The sequence below is a fragment of the Triticum aestivum genome, chromosome 5A (genome assembly GCF_018294505.1).
Source record: "Triticum aestivum cultivar Chinese Spring chromosome 5A, IWGSC CS RefSeq v2.1, whole genome shotgun sequence".
Taxonomy (NCBI): domain Eukaryota; kingdom Viridiplantae; phylum Streptophyta; class Magnoliopsida; order Poales; family Poaceae; genus Triticum; species Triticum aestivum.
Genome location: NC_057806.1, coordinates 385,966,418 through 385,979,302, shown reverse-complemented (window position 1 = coordinate 385,979,302; position 12,885 = coordinate 385,966,418).

The following is a 12,885-nucleotide window of genomic DNA, read 5'->3' as shown; positions in this document are numbered from 1 at the left end:
CTGTATCGGTCAATCTTCCTCTCCTAACCACCTTCGGAAGCTATCGGTTTCCAACACACATTCATTCTTTCTCTCCTTGTTTCGATCTCTAACTCTCTCAACTACACAACCCCCCTTTTCCACTCTGTTACCAAATGTATTTACCTCACACACCCGCCATTGCACACCATGCCGAGCTCTCTCTCTCTCTCTCTCTCCCTCTCCCTCTCACCCTCTCACGCTAAATACATGCATTGCCTATCTAGCCCCCCAACCTCTCGTGCGCACGCACGCACGTTGTCTATCAAGGTCACTCCCTCGAGACTGTCTCACTCTTACTTCCGCACGGCGGGCCACACTTGCTCAATCTCGCTCTCTTTATCTGAGTGTCGTTTAACCTCGTTTTCTTTCACACACAAATGATATATCTCCCTGTTCAGGCCTCGATCGACACACTCTATACTCTCTCATGCAGATTGTCTATCTAGGTCAGTCCATCCAAGCCGCCCACTCTTTCGACCTCATGGCGGGCCACGCTCGCTCAATCTCTCTCCCCCCTCTCTCTCTCTCTTTGCATGTCTCGATTGACCTCGCTCTTTCTTGGACAAAAATGATATATCACCATGTTTGAGCCCAATTCGACCTATTCACATTGTATACTCTCTCACGCACATTGTCTATCTAGGTCACTCTCTCCAACCCGTCTCACTCTTTTGATTGCACGACGACCCTATGTGATCGATTGACCTTGCTTCCTCCCACGCATAAAATATATCTACACATCTGTGACTAGATCATCTCTCGAACTCTATCTTACAGCCCTCACCCTTGCCAAAAGCTCAATCGGACAATATCTCTCCAGAGCATATATATCTGTCCAATGAATGTGGACCACACTCACTTTGTCTCTCTATCTATATGTCTCTCGGTTGACCTCGCTTTCTCACACCGTATCTTCCACACATTGAAGCTACCTCTCCATCCCTCACAAAGCAGGAGCTATTTACATTGCGAGGGGCACTCTAACCTTGGATTAATTTGTGTAGGCATTTATTCTGATCGGTTTAGATTATATTTTTGTAGCATTCGGCCCACAACTACTCCAAACACCGTTGCAACCCCCGCAACTCCCCTAGTTGATTTCCCTCTAGCTCGGTCATTGCTCTCTCGCATGTCCTTTCTCTCCTTCAACGTCGCACCATGGTATTATTGCAAAAAACTCTGTTGTTCTCTTTAATTATTATAAATAAGCTACAAAACTAGACACCGATAGTCCACTTGGAATGGAACAAATTTCGACCCACAAATTAAAGTGCTACAAACTACACACCGAGGGGCCCACATGTCATAAAACAAATTTGGACCCATATACAAATTAAAAAATAAAGGACGCGGATCGAACATGCGACCAGGGCCTTCAAGCCGCACGTCAATAGGCAACATACGTAGAACAACAATGTTTGTTGTACCTCCCTTTGTTCACATAATGTTTTTATGTTACCACAACCTATTTAATGGATAACATGTAATATTATTTTTAGTACTATTCGCCTTCACTTACTGGTGGGTTCCATGTGTGCTCTCTTTCTCCTCCTCTTCTGCATTTAGACGCACGGGCAAACACGAAGAACTCGCGGGCGATGTTACCGTTGACCATATCTGGAGCGTTCACAAGTTACGGTACCAGTTTCACGTACTAGCAGCACTAGTCAGTGTGTACGTGCAATGCACGTTAATTTAGAAGTATATTAAGTGCATGCAGATCTTAAGTAGGATATTATTTGCGTGTTATTATGTGATTAGCACTATTTTTGGCATGAAATTAACTATATGCTAAACGTGTTGAGTGCTCGACATTGAAGCAGTCTAGGTCGTTGGATGACAAGGAATACATGTGGCTTGATGACGTTTTATATTTAATTTGATATGGCTCTAGCAGAACGTTCAATCAATCAAACCATAGATTTCGTTCAGTCTGACTCCGACTTTAAATTATACGACGATCGATCTAAAATAAACGGAAATGATAAAGATTCGGATTTTAAGCATGGCAATTCGAACGTTTTTCATGGCAAATTTAGATTACGCGGCGGCGGCGGGGGCGTCTTGTGGTGGGAAGCGGCTCCTCTCCCGTGCTCTGTGTGTCGTTGGGCCACTGACCGACGCCGATGATGATGCCTTGCATCGTTGTTGGCGTACTCCTGGACGTTGGACTAGCTTCAAGGAAGTCCAAAATGTTCTGGACTTCAGAGCGAGTCAACTGGTGGGAGGAGGCAACTGGCGCTGGTGCAAGGAAGCGGTCGACAGTGGCCATCCATACCGTTGAGGGGGGCATTGGCACCCGCGTGGGGATAGGCGCTATCAACGATGCGGCGGAGACATTCGTGTGCATGGGCACCGGCACGGGCGCACATGTCTGTGCACGCGCAGGCGCATGCGCTGGCAGGTTCACGGGCACCGGCACGGGCGTGCGCGTTAGTGCACGCGCAGGCAGGTGCACGGGCATGTGAAAAGTCAGTGGGGACCTTGTGGAACCCCGTGGCATCAAGCTCGGCGACAATGTGCGGCTCCCAGCCCATCAATGCCATGGGGATGGGCACTGGCACAGTTGGGGCGGTGGGAGCCAGAACGGGAGCGGGGACAGGCGTGGCGTCTTCCCGCAAGGTCAGTTCAAGCTCGTCCCAAAGCGCCTTATGTTCTTGAGACTTCGGCTGGGTGTCTTCCTCAGGAAACTAGAAGACTAAGAGCAAACCATCGTGATGCGGCATGGCGTACGTTTAGGTCAGGCTGGTTGGAGGTAGATGACAGGAGAATCGGAGAGGAAGAGAGAAGATTGTAGCGATACTGGCTAGTGTGGGGTTGATTTTAAACTGTGGCGCCGGTGACATTAAAAGTGGGAGCAGTTGGGACGAAGGTGGGCAGCGGAGCCTAATCAAAGGGCTCGCCTCCCGGTGAGCCTGCACACCGGTCTACTCGCATGCCTCCCTATCAGCCGGCGCAGCGGTCTGCTCGCACGCCTCCCTTCGACTCACACGCTTGCTCGGACGGCACCTGCCGATGAGAAGCGGGACTCATGGCGGCACGTAAACGTCCATAGTTTCAATAGTGAAAGCGTTCACCTTAACGTGACAGGTCTTTGTTCCAAAATACCTTGGCTCTTCATTTGTGCAACTTGTCATAAGCAGCTTGTCTCAAATTGAAGAAAAAATTTACGAAGTAATATTTGTGCCATATCACGTGACCATGCTCAGTTTCAAGAATTTATGGTCACTTTAGGATTTTCTGAAATTTAAGATCCAGGATTCAAAACAATATCATAACCTGCATCAACAATAAATTTTCAAGCCATACATCTGTCCTGTTGTATTTCTTAAGAAAGGATTTGGTCAAACATTTTGCTTAGTTAGACTTCATACAAGTTATATATGCAGAGTAAAAGGATAATCCCTCTGTACCAGTGCATTGCCTGATATATTAACTCAAGTACTAGGCATGAACAAACAGGCTCAATTCTGTGCTCATCCTGGTGTAGTAGTAGTAGTAGTAGTAGTAGTAGTAGTAGTAGTACTAGGCAATGCAGTTGACAGGTGACCTTGGCGAGCAGCGACCGAGGGAATTGAACCGTGCTCGACATGGTAGGTAATGTTGTCTAGTTACTAAAGCATCCCTCCATTGTTCATCGGTAGTCATTATGGACCGGGGACATGAGGGGAATTTCCTAGGGCTGGAATTCTGGCCGCCAGATATTTTGACTCAAAATGCGGAGGCTCGACTGGTTGGGGTTGCCTAATGTGCGTACCACGCACGCCGCCAGAAGGGCATGAGCCCGGTTTATTTTATTTTATTTTTTAGGATCAACACGAGCCAAGGTCTGGCTGGTATGCCTTTGGGTCCTACCATTCAAGAATACGAAAGGAACCTTTTAAATTGCCGAACGAATCTATGTGTATTACAATGCCCGTATTTTCCTTGCAAATACTAATCTCAACGTGGTAATTGATTTATGACGAGTTGTTGAATTAGAGTGAGTTTGTGATATAGTGATCTCAACGTGGATTTCACATTTCATGGTATCCCTAGTAAGTTTTTCAATGCAAATTCAAATTTAAAAGATGACCAATATGGAGGTGAGAAAACTTTGTATGTATCAAGCATATGACCACACACACACGAATACAACAACAATCCAATAAGTATAGTGCATCTATTTTTCCAAACCATGCATGTATGACACGAATTCAAAAATACCCCTTCTATTCCTAAATATTAGTCTTTTAGAGATTTCAACAAGTGACTACATACGGAGCAAAATGAGTGAATCTACACTCTAAAATATGTCTATATACATCCGTATGTGCCTGTCCATTTGAAATCTCTAAAAAGACTAATATTTAGGAACGAAGGGAGTAAAATATAAGACATGCATGGTCCTCAATTCAATATTTGAAATGAACATGAAACTGAAACATGAATATTAAGTCTAGTACTACAGTACATGCAAATGTTGTGTTTAATTAGGCGGAGCTATGATTGTCGGGGGTCAACCCCTCGACCTTAGATAAAATTGTGAAGCTCTGTTTATGGTTGTTTAGATTATATTTGTCCCCACCCTCCCAACCACCGATTGGTTGTGCACCCCCACCCCTCCTCCCCGGGAGAATATCCTGTGCCCCCATACCTTAGATGCTATATGCCGATACGAGTTGCTTGGTCCTTGTAGATCTGAGATATAGCAGCTCACATGATGTCTTAATATTTTTGCAGGAAACCTTGATGAGTTTGAGAATTGCACACAATTTGTACAAAAACTACTCAGATGCCCTTGGATCCCATATCCAATGACCTCGAAGCTCATATCACCGTAGCATCTAAGATGAAGGAGGACATCATATTCTCCTGTATGTAAGAATATCATGTGCTACCACACCTTAGATGCTTTGGTGATACAAGCTCTTTGGAGATGTTGTATTTGTGACCCAACACCTCCTCGGTGGTTTGAATGGTTTTTTGCAGAAAAGCCCCCAAAGAGTTCAGCCACTGCTTACAAGCACAAAGACTGCTCAGATGCCATTGGGTCTCAGATCAAACGACCTCGAAGCTTGTATCACCGTAGCATCCGAGCTGCGAGAGCACGTTATGTTTTCTCGCACGGGAGAGATGAGGTGCTCCCGCACCGTAGATTCTATGGTGATACGAGTTCATGGAGATCTAACAGCCCACAGTAGGAGGTTTGAATGTTTTTGCAATATACGACTGAGAGAGTTTGGGAATTGCATGGAAAGTACAAGTACTACGCATGTGCCATCTGATCACTGATCATACGACCTAGATGCTCATATCACCGTAGCGGGTAATTAAGCTGTGGGGAGCACCTAATATGAGCAACGGGGAGCCGTTGGATCCAAGATGTAGTGGCACACACGAGGCCTGAATGTTTTATTTGCAAAAAAACCTTTGGAGAGTTTGGAAATTGCGCATAATTACAAAGACTACTCCCAAGCCATTGGATCTCACTTCCAACGGTGTAAAAACTCGTATCACCATAGCATCTAAGTTGTGGGGTGGATGTGATATTCTATGCCGTTGTCATTTTTGTTCGTAAACTTGCAAAATACGTGTAACTCATGCTGTTACTTGTCTAACCGCGCAAAGTGTTTGTTCAAAAAAACCATCCTACACTGAAATATCGGAACAACACACGGGGGTCCCACTTGTCATTAATCAAATTTGGACCTAAAACTAACAAATCTGAAAGACGAGATTCAAACTGGCAACCTGGACTACAAAGCGTAAGTCGATAGCCTGAAACAACAACGGTTGTTGGCTTTTTCCCATAACTTGATTTTATACAGTATTACTTTGAGTAGAGTAGAGGGAGTGCCTCGTCAACACGTGCATGACCATTGACTCACTTACTGGTGGGTCCCAGGTCTGCGATCTCTCTCTTCTCTCCATCGTCTAACCTTTTCACGGGCACACACGAAGAGCGGCGCTAGCTTGCCGTGGTGTTATTATAACTAAAAAAAATCTTGGAAAATAGAAGAATCGCCTAGAACAAGAAACGTTGTGGCTGGTCAAGACGGAGCTAACCACACCTATCCTCCATGCCACGTTAGCATGATGAAGCTATGTGGCTAGTGGGGTGTTTTCGACCGACTGGCTGGGTCCCGAGGTCGAACCATAGGTACTACGTCTGATACAATATATTTTTACACACACATTTTTCCTCCGTGCCGAGACATGGCACACCCTACCGCGTGGTTTCAGGGTCCTCCCGGGTGGTGCACGCATATATTCTTCCAGACGTGGGACGCCCTACCGCGCGTTTTCGCTGAAGCAAGTAAATGAGTCATCAAATCACGAAAGACCACCTTTCCTGCCGAGTACATCAGTGAAGCACGGTGGCTAGCTAGTTGGGCTAGTTCGACTGATTAGCTAGGCCACCACCACAATTGTTTTTTCACCCCTTTTTATCTACTCGTCGGTAGGTAAATTTAAATATCCACCGCGGTGTTGCTCTAGTGTTTGGGTGCGGCAGGATTTTTAATTTTTTTGATTGACGGGAGCAGGCGTGGCAGGATTTTTATTTTTTTATTGACGGGAGCAGGCGCGGAAGCAATTAGTCATGATGACTCCACCTGTAAAACCTACTGCTCCCTGATGTGAAGTCGTCGACTGGTGTTTTACCATGGTGAAAACCAAAAGATTCCCCGCTCGTCGGCTGGCTCCCTCCGCCTTCCCGTAGATTGCATTGCCTTTCAGCCGTTTCGCCCCCTGCATCACCAACGTCGTGTGCCTTGAGAAGCAGAGGGACTTCGGTGGTTTAGGCGCCCTCTTCATGGGCATGTCCATGTCTCGGTGCAACATGACCGTTGGATCAAACTCAGACGGTGTAGATCAGTCACTGTAGCACAAAGCGTGTGGGTGTGTTTGGTTGCATTCTCATCTCAATATAGTTGTTTCCTCTTCATGTATTTGTGTTAACCTACTAGTGTGGACTCATGCACCCTTCATGCACTCTGCCAAACACCCAAAAGTGGGTCGAGAAGGGAACTTTTGCTCCCATCCCATGCACCCTTCATACACCCTGCCAAACACTATTTGTGCTTCATATGGTTCATGTTTCGTGGAGTACTGTAGCACCGTACTCTCCGTGCGCTGTAGACCTAGTTCTGTTAACATTGATCTCACCATTCATTCTCGACCGGACAGTCGAAAAAGTGGTACTATGTTACTACATTACTGTTCATATAGTTGACATGCGCACAACATCATTTGTTGTCGTCATATCTTACTACACTAGCAACAAGATTATGTAGTACTGACATATGAACCACTGCACATGCCTAGTAGTAGGAGCACTATGTATGTTCAAGTGGCTGCCGTGTTTCGCACTCCTCCGTCGTAAGAGTGGAAACGCTTGCTGTAATAATTTTTTTCTTCAGAAAAACAGTGGACATGCTCTACCATGCAGATCCTCCTCCAGCCATGCACTAAATTACCCACTTTCGCCGACGTGTGGGACAGCCAGCGTCGGGGTCCACTAGCCATGCATTAAATTACTCCGTAGTAGAGTGACGGTAGACTACCCCGATCGAAGCGCTCCAATAGTGCCCAATGAGCCGTCAAATCACAAAACCCCCTCCTTTCTAGCAGTAACTTGGATGGACGACGCAACCATCATTTCACTCTTTTTTCTCATCTTCCTCTCTAACCAACTCGCTTCTCCCTCATCTTGTTCCTCATTTCTTCAAGAAAACCCTGACCTGCTTCTGCCATTGTTCTTCTCTCCCAAAGAAGGAAAGGTGAGCGCATCAATGGTGTTGATTCTGGCCAAGGCCCGGTCTTGCAACCCCGAGACTGATCCTATAACTCCCTCTCTGTTCTTCTTTTGGGTTTGTGATTATGGTTTCTTTTCTTTTATTTCTATTTGACAGTTTCTTGATGGACGCTGGAGCACCGGCGGAAGTAATGTCTATGGCTCTGGCCAAAACCGTCGAGGCTCATGGTACGAAGAAGCGCAAGCACCCCACCGAGACTACCGCAGACAAGCTCAAAGCCATTGCCTTGTCCAAGCCCCCCTCTCTGGGATCCCTCATTAAGCAAGTCTAGGTAATATCTCTTCTTGACGATCTTTTTCTCGATCTTGATCGTGTTTTTTCATCTAACACGCAATACTAGTACTAGTAGTAAAACTTTCTGGGTGATCTTGCATGTGATTTTTGTGTGTCAATTGACGGTTCTAAATTCCTCTTTTGACCAAAACATGCGAGAGGTTGACACTGATTTATTATAGATTACTTTCAACTACTCCCTATGTACCAAATTTCTTGTCTTAGATTTGTCTAGATACGGATGTAGCTAATACCAAAATGTGACTTGATACATCCGTATCTAGACAAATCTAAGACAAGAATTTTGGGACGGAGGGAGTACTTTATAAACATCAATGCTACCTTTGAAGAGGGTATATTTGCCTCAGTAACTTGTGTTATGGATATTGCAAGTAATCCCTCTGCTCTCATATGTTCTAGTGTCTTTGTTCACTAATTTCTATGTGTATATGTAGTTATATATGGAGTATAATATCGAAAATCATCTTATATTTCTGAACGGAGGTAGTAATAAAAAATGGTTTCTGTTTGAATTAGAACCAGGTCCGCGGTGGAGATGAAGTTCTCAAAGTCATGCCGTGTGAACTGGAAGACCCGAGGATGAGTTCTACTCCTAAACTATCCAGCTGTTGTGTCCTTGTCGCCACGTGTCCTGAACTTGTGCTTTCCTGTAGCATTGTTGTCAGGCGTGTCCTCGAGGATGTACTTGACCACAACAATTTCCTGGTTGTGCCTTTGATTACGAAGGGTGTGGTTCTTGTAAAGCTTCCCAACAAATCTGATGCAGCTTGTCTTCATCATCATGTTTATGAGTGGAAAGACCACTCTGTTAGGTTCTCCAAGGTTGACGAGATGGTGATGGTGCATGTAGACATCTCTCACGAAGTCCATGGCCTAGTCAGTTATGTGGGGTTCATCCCGTAGGTCGGTGGCAAGAAATAGTCTCCAGAGTTTAATTAGTGCAAATTTGCTTTTCTGTAGTAAGTACTATTGTTCGGTACTTGATTTGTGTTTGTGAACCTTGTATTGTCTATTAGTACTGTTGCTTTTGGTGTGTGGTCAGTCCTAAGAATGGTCTATGTTAATGTCTGTCCACTCAATTCAGCCTGTATATTTTGAAGTATCCAGATCATCTTTTTTGTGAGGACGGTTTATTAATTATGGTTAGACTCCAATATCTGTATGCATTCCAGGGTTTATCGCACCCACCAGGATTTCCAGTCCCATGGATGTTCGGTCCAAATGATTTGTCACGACCTTTGGACTGTCCTGCTTGTGGGAGTAGGCGGGGCCCCTGCATGCCACCCGTAGTTGGATGATCAATCTTCTGTTTAGTACTTCAACATAGTGATTTCCTGGTAAGGATTCACTCGTGTCACATCAAGTAAATCTTATTGATTTACTATCTAAATCTTATTGATTTAATGTCATGTTTTCTTTCTTTTCCTGCAATTTTATGATGCAGGTTTTGCCATGTGACATTCATCACAGAATAAACCGTTTGGTTTGCTCTACGATGGCTACTTTTGCAGGTTTCACTTCTTATGTCGTGTCAGTAACCAAGGCACTATCCATCACTAATATTACTGGAAAAAATTGGATCAGTCTATTGTCTGAGTACAAGCTTAATCCCTATGATGAACTACAGTTTGGTTTAACAAAAAACGCCACAATTAGTCCTTCTCGCGTATAAAAGAAATGAAGAAAAAACTGGATCACGGTCACAGAGCCTAGTCAAGTTAGAAAGCTGATCATAGAAGACCAGACACGATCGCCGCTGTCTCGCACAATGGTACCACCTTCAGCAACAGATCGAGCATCGGCAGTTGCTCTAGTACTAACAGCGGCAGCAGCTCAGTCTGATCCAGCTGAGGATTGGGCACTGACCGCGTCAGCGGATCAGGCTGATCTACTGGAGGATCGGACATCGACACCGGCACCTGCTCCAACACCAACACCAGCTCTACAAGGAGCACCATCTCCGGCAGCAACAGCGGCTTCGGCACCTGCACCAACACTTGCACTTGCATCTGTTCCGGCCCGTGCAGCGGCAACCAAACGAGCAGTTGCACCGACAACAGACTGGGCTGCAGTTCGCAATTCATATACCAAAGTCCTTACAAAAACCGACATGTCCACCTTCTTGGTAAGCATTGGCCACCCAAGTGCTTCGGTCTTTTTTCTTTCCATGTGTTTCGCATGATTCACTCTGTTGATCTAACTGTTTGGATATGTCTTCTTGTTTGCAAACAGAGAATTCCTAGAGCAACGAGGGAGTCATTCAACAATCCGGGCGACAGCGGCCAAGTTTCTCTTACCATGCGCAGCCTTGGTGTGAATGAACCTGCTCAATATATCGTAAGTACAAAGGATGGTCGCATGAGGATTGATGCTAAAGGATGGTCAAGGTTCAAATCTAAATCATATATTGTGGTAGGGGATGATCTCAAAATCGAACTTTCTCGGCAAGGAGAGCTGGTCCAAATCAACTTTGAAATTCTTCAATAGCAGCACGCAACTGCCGAACTGATCTATCCCCCGAGAGATTTTGATGTAAGAATCTGGCATGGTGAAACAGGTGTCCTATGTGTATATCTAATATGACAGTATTATTTATCACATGGTATATCGTTGATGTAGCAACCAGACCTCAAACAGTCCAATCTCTGTGCTCCGTTGTCATCCCTGGATCAGTAATGCTGACACCACACAGTACTTGAAGGATTTATAACAGAGTAGCAATCACACACTTGTTACATCGAGTGTCTCAATAGAGAACTTATTACAAAAAAATATGGCTTAAGGCCATCTAATAACGATAACAGCGGAAGGCTTGGAAGATAAGTGAGTCCATCAAATCCAACGGCATCACTGAGTATAGAACCACGACCTAAAACTCCCTAATCATCGTCTGAAAAGTCTGCAACATTAACGTCGCAGCCCGAAATGGGTCAGCACATGGAATATGCTGGCAAGATAACACATAGAAAATAATGGAATGAAAACAGCTATTCTATATGCATATTTGGCTGGTGGAAGGCTCTATGGTTACAGTTTTGCGTAAAGCCAATTTTTCCCTACTGCAAAGGAATAAATTTATTTAACTATCATGGTGGTTGTTAAACATTGAGAACGGTTGACAGCATTCTCAATCCCAAAATTAAGCATCATCATTAAAGAAACCCATCAAAATTAATTTTATAGTAACATGTTGAGATTCACATGATAATCCAGGTACTAGATACTCAAGATGTCCATAACCGGGGATACGGCTAACCATGATTAGTTTATACACTCTGCAGAGGTTTGTGCACTTTCCCCCACAAGTCTCGATCTCCTCCGTTGGATTTCTCGCACTACATGGTGTTTGAGAAACGGATGACCGAGACATAGTCTTTTAGAAGCGCTAGCACCTTACGATGGGTAGACCGTACCACCTACATCCCCTACATCTGCTAGTCTACCACTGTAAGAGTTCGCACGACTTACTCAACTATGCTGGAGCCCATAATAGCTTGTGGCTGCACATTGGAAGTTTCTAGCATGAACAATCTCATGATCCCTTTGAGCCTGGGTGGCGGTCCGAAAAAAATAGGCAATCCTGGAATACGCAGGTACCTCAATCCACCCAGATGTGTGTTTAAGTTGCCACCTTAAATAAACCATTAATTAACAATCTCACATCTATCATTGATACACTCACCCAATCCACGTCTACTAGCATAGCATGGCATAATAAGCAAATGTAGAACTAACTCCCAAAGGTTTGATAATAAACAGGTAATAGGTACTATCTCAACTACTTCCCAAACCCATAATTTTGATTAGATCCTAACCATGCAATGTGTGAGGATTGATCTAATGCAATAAAACTGGGTAGTAGGAGGTATGATCAAAGTGTTACTTGCCTTGCCGATGATCCGCGAAACCTAGCGATTCGAAGTAGCAAGCGGCGCACTACAGGTACTCTATCGCAAACAAACAAGCATACAATAAGTACTCAACTAATGCACGGGTAAAACTCAAATAAGAGATCTAACCAGAAAGTTCAACTTAAGAACTCCGGTTGGCAAAAAGAGTCAAATCGAACGAAGCAACGAAAGACAAACGGCAAAAGAAACAGGCTTCATTTACTATTCTGGATCTAAGGCAATTTTTATAGTGGCAAAAACTTTGTTTGAGTTGGTTAAAAGGAAAGAGAGTTTCGAGACGAAACTCCAGGCGCTTGAATCGCCTGATTCCGATAAACGAGCGAAAAGTTAGACTAAAACGAAAATCGGATCAAAGATCGCGATCAGAAAAAATCGCGGATTTAATCCGAGAAAAAGAAAAACGATGAACGTTCGTTAAAACGAACGAACAGGCGGACGCTCACTATTTAAATAAACCGGAAAAAACGATCTATTTTAAAAAAACATAACTAAAAAAACGAACAAAACCGTCGGAAAAACCGAACGGTTTTTCGAGAAAAACCCGGAGGCGAAAAATACCTGCGGCAACTCCGGCGACGGCGACGGCGGTGGTCCGACGGCAGGGCGGCGGCGAGCGGCGGCGGCGGTGGCTCGGGCCGGCTAGGGTTAGGGTTTGGTGGGGCGGCGGCGTGGGCTTCGGCCGGGGTGGGGGCGCGGCTTAAAAGAGGCCCGGCCAGGAGAGTCCTGGTCGATTACGGCCCAAAGTCGGTTCGGACGTTTTTTTTATAATTATGCTCGGAAAAAACAAAAGGACTACTAAACGGACTCCAAAAATCCCGAAATAAATTTTCCCCGGCTTCTAAAATCAAGCCGCACAGGAT